The 14,574-nt window shown below is 43.7% G+C and overlaps 1 protein-coding gene across 3 annotated transcripts in view; it reads left to right on the plus strand.

The window, feature by feature from the left end:
- CCDC18 (coiled-coil domain containing 18) overlaps window positions 1–14,574 on the plus strand; it is a 1,105,805-nt gene that overhangs the window by 371,039 nt on the left and 720,192 nt on the right. The window lies entirely within an intron of this gene.

Here is a 14,574-nt window from a genome sequence, read left to right on the forward strand (position 1 = left end):
GGACAGGTCCGTTACCCTAATTTTAGTTCAAAGTGAGTATTCCCAAAAACATCCTTCAGTGGAATCAGCAAAAGAGATCAGTAAAATGATGTACTTTCAATTTTGTGGTATGTTAATGTCCTGAAAAAATCTGTCTTATTAGAGCTGGCAGAATGAGGAAGTGCGGTCTCCTTTATCAGCAGCCGTAGGTTTTCTTTTTTCACTACATAACATCAAAAAGACTGAAACCATACATAACGTTAACTCGCACAGCACACCTACATCCTCCGCTCACAGCTCATTGGGATTTTGCCTATGACGATCCATTTAGCCTCTTACAAAAGGTAACTTAACTGACATCCTTCAGTCTTTCAAGGCAAGATCTTAGGCTGATGACCTACTTCAACTATCCATTATCAGGTCCCTCTTTTTGACTTCTATCTTCATCTTTCTAGGAATCAGGACAACCTCCCATTGAACCAAATTCTTCTTAACATCCTTGAAAATTGGACATTATTCTCCATATTGCAAAAGTCCAACTTGGAGCATTGCAAATACTCGACTTATCACTTGCCTTTCCTGGGCGAAATTTTATGAAAGGCTCAAAAACCACATTGCAATTCTAAATATCTAGCTTCCTCTCCGTGCAGTACAAAATCCACCGAGCTGTCAACACCATGCGTATGACATACAGTAAGGACCTTCAATATTGTTGACCATCTTTTTATTACTCAGTACTCTATCAACATATGTGGGCATCTCGGACACTGCCAAGAAAAGTTTTTCTATTATTTCTCACAAACTAACAACTAAATTTTCAGATAGACTGTCCGAAATTACCACACCTCCTTTTGGAACGAGGACCCTCAATGTTTCATCTTAGCCTTTGTATTATTTAACCTCTACAGGGAGCTAATAGGGTTGCTATTCAAGACATTGCCCTTTACCAATATATATTTTCTCAGTTAACACACAAAGTCTAAAACATTGCCTTCAGTCCATCAGTTGTGGAGGTCCACCTTTAAAGTAAATCCGATAAAAAAAATAAAAAAAAACATTTATGGATCAGTGATGGCCATCTGCAATTAACAGCTTTACCCAAGCTTCCATCAGAACCTAATTCGTCTTAGTCACACATAGATGAGACTTAGTTGAACTTGAGGCTTCAGATCTGCGAGCTAGTGAGAAATGCAACATACAATATGAGAGAGGGAGAGAGAGGTATATGTATATGTATATATTACCTACTGGCGGTCGCCAGTAGGTAGTTATAGTTAGGACCCTGTTTCCATAGGAAAACCGCAACATTCTATTTGGAATAACTTTGGCGCCGTTCGACGAATCCTCGCGAAATTTTCAAAACTAATGGGGCGCTACGCTCCGCTCCTACCCTGAAAGTCTCGGGGGGATTCGTCAAGCGGGGGCTGAGAAAAAAGGGGGGTCCCAAAACGCGTTTTTCCCATGCATTTTTCCATATGAACATTTAATAGATTACCTTTCATAACGAAGGGCATAATATGTTCTCCGTGAGCGGACGGTGCGCGAAGCGCATCGTGCGTACATTGCCCATCCAGCGTAACGTGGGCACGCGGTGCGCGTAGCACGGCACTAACTGCGTAAAGTGGGCGCGCGGTGCGCGAAGCGCACCGTGCGCGCACGGAACGAACTGCGTTAAGTGGGCGCGCACGCCACGAACGGCGTAAAGTAACTTAGCATTTAAAAAACCGTACACATTCACTGAAAAAACCATAGGTTTCACACACGTTATAGTTAGGAATTAGCATTTAAAAAACCTTGCAAATTCACTGAAAAAACCATAGGTTTCACACATGTTATACTTAGCTGGAGATTTTACTCATAAAAAACCAATGAAATTCCCCCGTTATAGTTAGTGCAGGCAACTATAACTAACGCGACCGCAATCCTCTGCTGATGACATATGTGTCTTTATGAAAAAAAAATATTTGTAATATATGTATAGCTAAAATTTAATGGAAGAAGACATGGCAAATAAGTGTCCAAATACAGTAGTAGGATCAGCAGAGGATTGCGGTCGCGTGAGTTATAGTTGCCTGCACTAACTATAACGGGGGAATTTCATTGGTTTTTTATGAGTAAAATCTCCAGCTAAGTATAACATGTGTGAAACCTATGTTTTTTTCAGTGAATATATATATATATATACATATACATATATATATGTCTAAACAGTTTTATTTACGAAAGTCCATGAAATATATTGACCTCAACAAACAAAATCATAGCATAGGAAGAATGAGGGACTTATTCTCTGAAAACAGCGTAAATGTGCATCTTCATTTGTTCTTCGTCCATGAGAGGAAAAAAGTATGGGAATTCAGTATGCAACAGCTGGGCAATTAAGTCAAATTTGTATAAAAAAAAAAGATCTATTGACAATATCCAAAATCCCTCAAATTAATCTGAATTCTTTATTGTCACTTTAACAAAAACCAATGCCTTTTACTGCAGGGAGGGTTAATTCCCTCCTTCCTAACCTTAATAAAATGTCGATGTATCTACATTCTGTTTCTGGATCAGAGGCAAACATCATTCAAAGTTCACTTCAGCATTTCTGTACGAAAGATTCAAATGAAGTTAAGCTATTTTAAAAATCAAATCTGTTTACCTATTTGCAGCTGAGGATTGGACTATCGCAAACATTTCACAATGCACACTTTTTGTTCAGCTAGAAAACACCCACTTTTTGTTCAGCTACAAAACCAGGCTAGAGCTGTGTGAGAGGGATGGGCGGAAAGTAAAGCGAGGAGGTCTTAGGTAGGGCTGAATGATGGCTGCATTTATTGAAAAACAAACAAAACAACAAAATCCTTTAAGCGGTGAGGTATAGAGGTTGGGGCTTGGATGTCGTCTTCTCCCGTTGGTTTGGTGAGGGGTGGTCTTCTCCCGTTGTTGGAGCGATGTTGGCACAACCCCGGAGTACAAAAGAAAAAGGAAAGGACAATCAGTAGGGTTGCCTCGACTGTTGTAGGCCAACGTGAAACGTGTTATATTCCACCACCGTTGGTTTTAGAGCACCACTGAGGAAGTGAAGGGGTGTGGCAGGCAAGAATCCTTGGAAGACCGGTTCTACAAAAAAAAGGGGGGGGGAAAGGAAGAAAGGGTCTACATCCAAATTAATAATGTCCAAGTGGAACGGGAGTGAGGGACCGACCGCCGGAACAGAGGCCCACAAAAGAGGATGGGAAAAAAAAAAAAAGGAAAGACAAAACGGGGAAGATAGGATGATGTGTACGACAGAGGAGTTTTGTGACCACCACACGTCCCTGAGTGCCCCGAGTCTCCCAGACTCGCCTCCCCTTCCCTATGTCTCTTTCCCCTGCCCTGTTCCACGTACCACTGGAGCCACAGCTCTCCGGAGCTGTGGCGGTGTGATGGCGTCCTCCGGGGGTGTCCACCACTCTTCGGACCACTCTTCCCGCTCGGCGTCGCCTTTTCCTCCGGAGGGCTGGAGCTCCTCGTCCGCCTCTCGTCCGGGCTCTTCGTCGGCTTCTCGTCCTGGCTTTCCGTCTGCTTCTCGTCCTGGCTTTCCATCTGCTTCTCGTCCTGGTTTTCCGTCTGCTTCTCGTCCTGGCTTTCCGTCTGCTTCTCGTCCTGGCTTTCCGTCTGCTTCACTGTTTCGCTCTTCTTCTCCCGGCACCTTTCTCACGCGCGCCTCTATCTCGGTGTCTTCCTGGTTTTCAGCGCGAGGGTCCGCCCCTACAGCCCACGACGTCTTCCGCCATTGGCCGACACCTCGGGAAGTTCGTTCTGGGTCCTGCGAAGGAGAGGAGCCGAAGGAGGTTAACCCTGTCTGTGCTGGACCCTGGCTAGCGAGAGGTAGCTTCTCTATGTTAGGGGTTTCCACAAGGGTCATGGGCGGAGTGATATCCAGGTCCTCCTCACAAGCTGGTAATCTGTATTCCTGTTTCAAGAAAATACCCTTTGGACTATTTCCTAACCCCCTCCCCCCGACATTCTAAATCTTTTGTAGTAGATGAGACAATATATGAGACAAAACATTGCCACCCTAGCCTGGAGAACATTCTGTGACCAGTCACTACTATCCAGCCACCATTTAAAAAGATCCAGCAACCTATTGATGTTCCAAGTGTGGAAACACCTCTTTGTTTGTGTGATACTGTTGTAGCATTTACATTTCCCAATGTAATACATTTTGTAATATTTGTATTATGTGTATATATGTTCATATAATATAAATATATATATATATGTGTGTGTATATATCCTTAACCTCCCGCTACCTTTTACACACAGTTGGTCTTCCGATGGATTTTGTTCTGCGCTGAAAGGGACTGGATATTCGGAGGATGGACAGTTATCCAGTGAGGGCCAGGAATAGGATAATTGTATCATCAACTCAATTTCATTACACTCAGGAATACTCCCCCAATGACTATATAAGTGATTCAAAAATCTAATTATTTACCCATAAGGTATGATGAGACCGAATCAGCAGAATCAGTTTAAAATCCAAAGTTTAGTTATTCATAAAGAACATTTGCATTAAACTAAGATACCATACAGCCCTAATGTTCAATTAGTAAAGGATTTAATTAATATATATCAAGGCTCTGCCATTCCCCTGAATATGATGAATGATCTGTGAAATCTTTCTCAGCCGAGGCAGATTTGGACTCCTACAGCATATGTGTTGATAGGAAACCAGGTGAGCCTTGTAAAGACTCGGCACTACATGAATTGCGGATCCTCGATCCACTTCGCACCTCGTCTCCTCCCCCGTCGGTGGTTTTTCCATGGAGCCTGGCCTGGATTCGATTCTGGGAGGCCCTAGAGGGCCCTGGTAGTCCTCAGTCGGGGTGTCGTGAGGCGAGGCGTCTCCCTCTATCCGAGTCCAAATAAGTCGGAAATCCCAAACGGGGTACGAGTTCTCAAAGGAGAGGTTTTGCCACAGTTAAAGTTTAATTTTGGCTCGTTGGGTATACCTCTACCCAATGAGAAATCAAACACACACTTACCAGAACATACTTTAGACCATTGCAAGCAGGCATCTTAATAAAATCAAGTTGCATTCAGTTATACGGTTCACCAGATCTTCCTACATGACTCATGGTAACCAATGTTTTCTCTCCTACATTTTGTTGCTGACACACCATGCATCTTTGACACAGCACCTCTGCAATTGCTTCAAAAGGTGGAAGTCATTTTTTCCTCCTTCAGGGGACACTGAGGTGTTCGTTAAGTCTGCGCCCATTGCCACCAAATCAACACCCACATTGGAGGACTTTACATCAATAGAGACTCGAGATGTAATTAATCTCTTGATGGCGACTTGATCTGGATCTCCTTTGGACCCTTGTTCAGTGTCCATGATCAAACTTATCCCTGATGCCATAGGCTCTGTCCTTACCCCCTTGTTTAACACCATATTTGATTCGGGTCAGTTTCCCAAAATCTGGAAAGTAGCCTCTATTCTTCCTTTGATAAAAAAAGCCTAGCTTGGATCCTAAAGATCCTAACAATTACAGACCTATCTCGCGCCTCCCATTGCCAGCAAAGGTTATCGAGAGGGCCATGAATGTTCACCTTAGTATGTTCTTCCAGACTAACTGTTTACTGGATTCCACGCAATACGGCTTTCGTGCAGAACATAGCACTGAGCTAGCCCTGATTAAAGCAATGGAGGAGGTAAGAGAGGCCTTGGATCAGCGAGGCGCCACAATCCTGATTAGGCTTGATCTCGGCAGCTTTCGACACGTTCCACCACAAAGTTCTGCTGGACCGTTTATCGATAGCTGGGGTTCAGGCTATGGCCTGGAACCTCCTTAAATCCTTTCTGATGGACAGAACCCAAACGGTGGATCTGGGTAGGGATAGGCCTAAGCCTTTTTCCCTTCCCTGCGGGGTACCGCAGGGTTCATCCCTTAGTCCAACACTTTTTAAAATATACGTGTCCCCGCTGGGAGCCCAGATTAGATCATTTGGGCTCCAACTAACCTCTTATGCGGACGACACACAAATTATGTTGTCCCTCCAGCGAGGCAAAGAAGATGAAACTGGATTAAGATGCCACAATTGCATGAAAGCCATTTCAGGTTGGATGTCATCGAACTGCTTAAAACTCAATGCAGGTAAAACGGAGGTTATCATATTTGGTAACAACGCTAACCTCTGGACGCCTGATTGGTGGCCAGAAGAAATGGGAACGCCTCCAGCCCCCACTACGAAAGCGAAGAACCTGGGGGTGATCACAGACAACAAACTTACCTTTGGCGATCATGTAAGCTGGGTTGTCTCCACAAACTTCTTCATCCTCAGAATCCTGAGGAAAATCAAATGTCTTCTTCCAGAAGGTAGCTTTAGGACAGCAGTCGCAGCGCTCATTTTGTCACGACTGGATTATTGTAACAGTCTGTATCTGAGCATCCAAAAGAAACATCTGAACAGACTCCAACTAGTGCAAAATGTGGCAGGTAGGCTGTTAACAGGTACACCGAGGTTTGTATAAGTGAGAAAGGGACTCTGACACTGGCTCCCAGTAAAACAACATACACATTTTAAAGCACTTTGTGCGGTCTTAAGGCCCTGAAGGGCAATGGCCCAGACTACCTAAAACAACGCCTACAATGGTACGTTCCTGGAAGAACGCTGCGATCCTCTGAAGCAAAGCTAGTCGCTGTTCCCAGAGTCAAAAAAGCCAACTGGTTTGGCGGGAGTTTCGTCATTTGTGCGGCAAAGGCTTGGAACAACTTACCATTGCATCTTAGAAATTCCACATAGCTCCTTTCATTTAGGAAGGGGCTGAAAACCTGGATCTTCTCCGAATAGCCACCTTTTATTGGTAACCATTAGGCAGTGCTTAGCGCCAGGACACCCTTGGGTAACAGTTGTGCTCTATAAGCTCTATTAACATAACATAACAAATCGTGGATTAAACAATGTTTAATGAAAGAGACACATCATGGCATCTCTTCCAATGTGTACAGGTCCATAATAATGTTTCGCCATAGGCAATAATCTGGCAAGACTGGTCTTCCATCGGTGTATACCCAGACCTTATCTTCCTGTCTCTGTGTACACCCTGCTTTGGTCCGACCCAGTCTTTCAGTGTCCGGTACTTCATCTTGCAATGCCTTTATTTCTTCCCATGTTTCTACAATTGATAAAATTAGCCTACATTCCGTGACATCAGTTTTTACTTTCAAGGGATCTCCATTGCATATCTACGAATTTAGAGCACAATAGGTTGCCGACTGTAACATAATCATTTACCTGTCGGTGAGCAGGATACTTGACCACTGCAATTTTGGCGAGCAGCTGTAATGACTGCAGGAGATTTCTCACGCTCTCTGTTTCGAATGGGTGAACCCGAAGAGGTCATGAATTCACTCTGCGACCTCAACTGCCCGAAGTCATGTATGACCACGAAGCCGTACTGACCGTCGGTAACAATTGTAACTCTCAATTGTTCGGTAATGCTGCAAGCTCTCGTGAAGGCTACAAACTCCGCAATTTGTGCAGAATACATTCCCTGCAACCAAAAAGCTACCACCACTCCCTCAACAGTACAGATGGCATGCACAGCTCTCACATTTTCTCCAGCATCTCACAAACATGGTCCATCCGCAAACAGCACATGATCTGATTCAGGTAAAGGAACATCCAGAATGTCCGATTGTGTCTTTATACATAGTCCAGTCACATCCAAACAATCATGATCCGCTTCATCAATCACAATTTAATTTCTAGACAAGGGCCTCAGTGTGGCAGGATTCAGACGTGTGCATTGTTCCAAAGACACATTCTCAGCACCCAAGATCACCTGCTCATACTTTGTCAATCGACTGCTAGTGAGATGTTGCATTCGAGTAAGCAATATCTTGACAGAGTGTGACACATGCACTTTCAATGGATGACCCATCACAATGCTTTCACACTGTTCCAGGTTCAAACATGGGCCAGCTACGGCTTTTAGACATCTTGGTAAAGCTGCGGCTAGAGGATTTAGGTAGCCGAAAAATATGCAACCGGTCTCAGCGTAATACCATGCATTTGAGTTAGTCCTGACAATGCGCAACCTTTGCGCTCACTGCAAAAGAAAGTAAAGCTTTTGTAAAAGTCAGGAATTCCCAATGCTGGAGCTCATCCAAGAGTCTCTTGCAGTTCGTTAAATGACTGCATGCATTCATCATTCCATGGAACTGGAACTGGCAAATGTGTAAGCCTTTGACGTGGTTTGGCTGTCAACAAGAAGTTTAGAATCCATTGTCGACAATAGCCAACCATTCCTAGGAACATACGAACTTCCTTTTGCATGCTCAGTGGATTCATCTGCAAAATTGCAGTAATACTGTCCTGTGACACTTTTCTTGCTCCTTTTTCAGTGTGATGTCCTAAATAGAAGACCTCTCTCCTACAAAGTTGTAATTTATCTGGTGAGACTTTGTCCATTTGCTGCCAAAGAGTGCAATGGTGTAGCATATGCAAACCTCTTAAGTACCTAACACTACCAACAAGTCGTCAATGTACTCAACTAACACAGAGTGATTCTGCATCACTAATGATTCCGGATTCTTCTTCCAAATCTGATTGAAGATGGAAGGACTTTCCGTATACCCTTGTGGAACTGACCACCATGCCAAGACACGATTTTCGAACTAGAAAGCAAATAAAAATTGGCTATCTGGGTACAAGGGAATGGAAAAGAAGGCTTGACACAAATCAGTGACAGAAAACCATTCAGCTTCGCATTGAATTTGGTATAGTATCCAGGCTGGGTTTGGCACAATTGGGCAACATAGGATTACAATCTGATTAATCATGCGCAAATCCTGTGCAATTCGAAACGTTCCATTTGGTTTCGGAATTCCCCTAATAGGTGAATTACATGGACTCCCCATTATATCTTTCAAGATTCCTTGTTAGACCAATAACTAAATTAATGGTGTAATACCTGAAATTGATTCTAGTCTCAAATTATATAGAGGGATTCGAGGAAATTCTGCATTTGGTTTCAAAGTAATGCATATTGGAGCAAGCCCATTGATTAATCCAATCAATTTCTTTCCCCATAAAATCCCAAACCTCAGGTGACACAGTGTCTCTCAACTCCAAGGGCAAATCATCACTTGTCAATAATGGAAGTAGACCTCTGTTTCAGATTTTTGTTTTGCTAGTTTAAACACAACATCCTCATCATTCGTATGTAATTCAATTCCCTTCGGTGTACAATAAATGGATCACTGTAGTTTGCACAACAAATCTCGTCCCAATATGTTTATTGGACTAAAATCACATATTGCAAACTTGTGCAAATTCTTCAAATGACCCAGCTTGTGACAGGTTTATTTACGGGATTTGACATTAATCAATTTTAAACTCCTACAACTTGGATTCTTTCTCCTGAGAGGGGTAGGTTAGGAACTTCCGCTGTTCTTACAATGAAACGGGTAGCACCAGTGTCAACAAGGATTGAAACAGGAGTTCCGTGTACCTTGCCATCCACATAGGGACCACTCTGGTCTACCTCTAAGAATGTACCAAGCATGCATTCCTCCTCCCCTCTCAGGCACCGTCATTGTGACAAATCAGAATTGGTGTCATCAAACCTGAATTAAATACTGCTGAGTAACATTTGGGTTTGAATCAATTTGAGGATTGGTATGAAATCCTTTGTTTACATTATATTTTTGAACTTGACCATTCATGTGAGGCATCTGGGCTTGTGGCATATTTAGGTTTACATTTTTCTGTCTGAGTTGGCTGGTTCTCCATCATATCATTCACTTGAGGCTGTACATTCCCACCCTGTGGTACCTGTCTGTTCATTTAATTCAATGGATTAAATTGACAGTCGAGCTTCCAATGCCAGAACTTGCCGCAAATGTGTCATGGATTAGTCTTTTTCAACATTTCTATAGGTACACCTCTACCTCATGTTGGCGCATGCTGTGGTAGTCCGACGGCTACTCCTCTCATTCCCAAATTCGCTTGACCATTTTCTTGTACTACAATTTCACATTATCCACCAACGCGCATGTAACCTTTCTGTGCCGCCCTCATTTGAGCTATCAACTTCTTTCAATCTCTTATGCTTGGAAAGAAGATACATTCCGGAAAAATTGAGTACACCGATTATGTAGCTTCCTTAGGTCATGTGAACATAGGACACTTTGAACAATAGAACATTTAAGAAATAACATTTTAGAGTTCACTAGTGGCACTTTCCCAAATAGCAGTTCCAGAATGTAGCAAAAATTGTTGCAAACACACTATTTGATACGAGAGATGTGAAAGGAAACAGTTTTCCTTTCAATACAACTTGCCAGTTTCATGAATATTCCCATACGCTTCAGAATATTCAGTCTATGACTTCACTGAAAAAGGAGAGTAAAAATGAGGCCTACATGAAATCTGGCTAATATACAACAATATTTTGTTAAATTTTGAGTCGCACACTAATAGGGAAACTAACATCTTAACTTGAAAACCAATTAAAAAACATTTCAATCTGTTCATAATTAATTCATGTAGGTTTAGGGTACTTATAAAATGTTTTTGTAAGTGTCAACGTTACACATATCAGAAAATGGATATTGATCTTTTTCATTTGAGTGCTATTCAATAATTACATATACCTACATATGTTAAAAGAAGTTTCACTAAAGCACCTTTAAGCATACTTGTGTATCACCTACTTTTCTTATGTCATTTTTGGTGCACACGTTAAAACATGAAATAATAATTTCGTACTTTTCACATGAAAATCAATCTACTTCACATTTATTGTCTTTAGTCTTATTAATTTCACATTCGTTGCATTGGAATCAAGTCCCTTAGGACATGAGTAATGATCACATCTATTAACATTAAGCACATAATATTTCTCAAACTATCTTCCATCTGTATGCTTTGACGATGCAATATTATATATGTATGTAATTTTCAATTACGTGGAAGTTAACAAATGTTGGTCATCATTTGCTTAAAAGTTGTCATAATCATTGTCTTTTGTCGTTAAAATCGTTAGGAGAAATCTGTGCTCTATCAGTACCATTCTAAAAATGACTAAATAAATGGATGCTTCCCCTCACATTAACCCTTGCTTCCTGTTTGCACTGCGCAGAAATGACTGACGAAAAGGTTCTCTATTGATTAGCCATCTCAGTCTCAACCAAATGGGTCAAATAATTGAGCACTTCTAACAATTGCATTGAAATTGGCTATCTTTTATTTCCACAAGCTGAGATCATGTTCACCACCTAGAGCTTTGCTGGTTCTGATTGTGGTGGCACAAGATTTGCTGTGAAAGAAAAACAAAAGTCTTTCTCAAAGTCTAGAGGGGGACCATCTTATATTGAAATCCTCAACACCATCAGGCGTCCTAGTCCTACCTCCAAGATCACACTGGATTCCTCAGACAAGAGAAGACTGGAATGGTTGGAAAACCTCTGGAAACAAAAACACGACTTCCATATCAGAGTAATTCGCACCTTTTTCTGCCCCTGTCTCTGAACCTGCAGTATCACCATGTTGAGCATCAAAAATGGTGGGAAAGCACAACTTGTGTGTGAAGTCTACTTATGTATAAACGTTAGTCAGCCTTGCCAGGGAGAGTGTCCGTCTCCAAATGAGAAGCAGCAAGAGGTTATGCTACAGCCTATTTAAATGTAAATAGGGCCAGAAGATGTCTGTTCAACATCCATTTGTTGCCTCATCTCTGAGGTATAGGATTCCTAGTCCACAACTGCATTGGTCATGCCAGGGAGGCATTCACTAGTAACCAATATTTAAAATCTTGACAAAGCCACCAAAATTCCTTGGCTGGCTCTGCCAGTGGCTTGAACTTAGTACCGCCATGATGATCGATATTTGTAACTTTAGCCCCTTCATGAGAAAACACTGCACTGAAAAGGAAACTGCTAATAGTTCCAGACAAACAATGTGAAGACCTCTTTTCAGCTTACCCCACAAGCTGTTTCACATCTGGCCTCTAGCCTTCGTCTTTATAACTAAATCAAGTGCGTTTGCAAAAATTGGCCTGGGATTCCATGTCTCTACTGCAGTGCCATCCTGGTGCCCAATGAAATAGGATTTGTCTCTGAGTATCTCAAACAGCCATGCAGCCTTCAAGCATTGTAGTAGTGGATAATGCAGTTTATTTAGGAACCTGGCTTGAATCCATTAGTGTATAAGTCCACAATTCATGCCAAATTCTAGAATGACAGTATCTCACTGTATGAAGGCCAGTGGATCTTTCTCTGTATGTTCTGATCCTTCGGCGCAGGGATACTTTGGATTACTGCTAGTGATTGTGGAGCCCAGAAATGTCTGGCTTCTGCTGAAACTGAAGTAAGACATCTTTCAGTTGACACCAAAGCCTGTGGTCATCAGGAGATGCACAGGGCAAGACAAACATGTTACCCTTTAGTTTTTCTTCAGCATGAGTCATGAAAATCATGTTTTCAAGGTAACTAAATGTGTACACCTTAAGCATTAAGAAACGCCGGTTTATGACTCCGAATCTTGGTATATTTGCAAGGGCCGATAACTACCTACCCCTTCCATACAAAATACAAAAGTCCAATATAAGAGTGCTGAATATGGGCACTGCCAGGTATGTATCCTTGAGATATAGCCTTGTGAATCCAGACACTCTTCTGCAATAACTCTCTAATGAGATGGTTGTTTTTAATTTTTACAATGATAGTAAAGCAGCCGCCCATTAAGGTTACGGAGAGTTATGACCAGTCACAGCCCTTTCTCCTTTTTCTGGACCAAGAAAATGTTACTGACAAAACTAGATGGATGCAAGCTCATCTGCAAAATTGTGCCTTTTTGGGGGGGCGTGGCTTCGGCACCGATCGCGATGGCCACACTTCTGTGAGGCTCCGTGACTCCCCGGGCTTCTGCCCGCAATTAATCCGTTAATGATATCCGCACCTCATGTAGAACTTGGTGCTTAAGTGTCGAACACAAGAGGAAGGCGGCGCTGGTAGAGCGGCGATCAGCGAGAGTGAAGACAGCCCAGGCCAGGAGTTGTGGCCTAGAGGGGAGGTGAGTCCTCGGCCTAAAGTTGTGGAGGAGCCCGGCCGGCAAAATCTGCAAGAATGGTGAGGTGAGGGAGACCCAGAAACCGTGCAGACTGGGTCTGTAGCCCGGGACAGTGGCAGCGTGGCGTGCCGCAAGACCTGGGACCTGACGACTGAGGCTGAGCCAGTGACGCAGAAGGAGGCGGCGGTCTCGCAGATGCGGAGCGGGCCAGTAGCTTCAGCCGTCGCAGGAGAGGCCACGGACAGAGTGCTGACTCTGGCGCCCACTTCCAGGTGAGTGCAGGTGGGGGCGGGGAGACTGCTAGAGGCAGTCCTGGCCAGGACACGGGTGAACTGCACTAGGAGGCACCGGCAGGAGACTGATCAGGACGAGGCCCTGGTGCTCCAAGATGACGCGTATGGAGTCAAGCGCCGGGGGCAGGGCCCTGAATACAAATAACAGGGGTAAAGTGGATCGACCCTGGCAGCGATTAAATAAATAAATAGAAGCCCCCAAAGTATAGTGGATCGCCCGGATGAGCAGCGGGGGAGCAAGGCGGTGGACCTAGTAACATACACTAAAGAGGCCAAAATCCAGCACGTGGACGGAGTGCTGTGGAGGAGAACCCATACCTACTCCCCGAACCCGCGACGGAGGGGAGGGAACAGTAGTGCTGGTCTGAGGACCAACAGAAACCGGCTGCTTCACCAACCGGAGACTGGAGGGGCCTAGATGGGAGAGGAGTAGATCCCTAGTGGAGTGGCCCATTACATCAAGCGTGGGAAGCAGCAAAGAGGGGCCTAGACATCGCCAAAAAGGGTCCAAGAGAATAGAACCCGGGGCTCTTGGCAGGGAACATCTACCACATCTAGCAGTGCTAACAGCTGGAGGTTATAGAGGCGCAGGAAACCAGGCACGTGATGTCGGGGGTAAAGGAGCAAAGGGAACCCTCCAGACCAAATTGGACAAATTCACAATGCAGAAGCAGACCAAGCCCGATGCTCTCGGTAAGAGGGGAGAAGACACAGGGCAGGGGCCGGATAGCAGAGAACCGTCCCTGAAAGATATTATGGAGGCCATAGCTGTAGTATGTACATCTCTGGAAACGAGAATGGACTCAATAACGGCCGAGGTGACGCTGATGAGGGCCGATATGCATAACATTAGCAAAAAAGTTAAGAACGTGGAGGCGGTCACTACGGAAATAAGCAGGGAGGCAAAACAAATGCAATGAGAAATCAAGGATCTCCAGCTTGCCAGCCATAAAATAGAGAGACTATTGGACGATTATGAAAGCAGGTCACAGAGAAATAATATTGGGATACTTGGGGTCCCAGAGAAGGCGGAAGGATCGGCAGCTGACCTCTTTGTAGAAACCCTCATACGCGACTACCTGAAAATAAAGACCTTGTCAACCTTCTTTACAGTTGAAAGGGCACACAGGATTCCCGGAGGTAGGACCAAACCGGGTGCCCCTCCTAGGCCCTTGTTAGAGAGACTGTTGAACTTCAACCGAGACATTGTATTACAAACTGCCCACACAGCCTCACTGATTAAATATGA

This window comes from Triturus cristatus, chromosome 4_2 (assembly GCF_964204655.1).
Source record: "Triturus cristatus chromosome 4_2, aTriCri1.1, whole genome shotgun sequence".
Taxonomy (NCBI): Eukaryota; Metazoa; Chordata; class Amphibia; order Caudata; family Salamandridae; genus Triturus; species Triturus cristatus.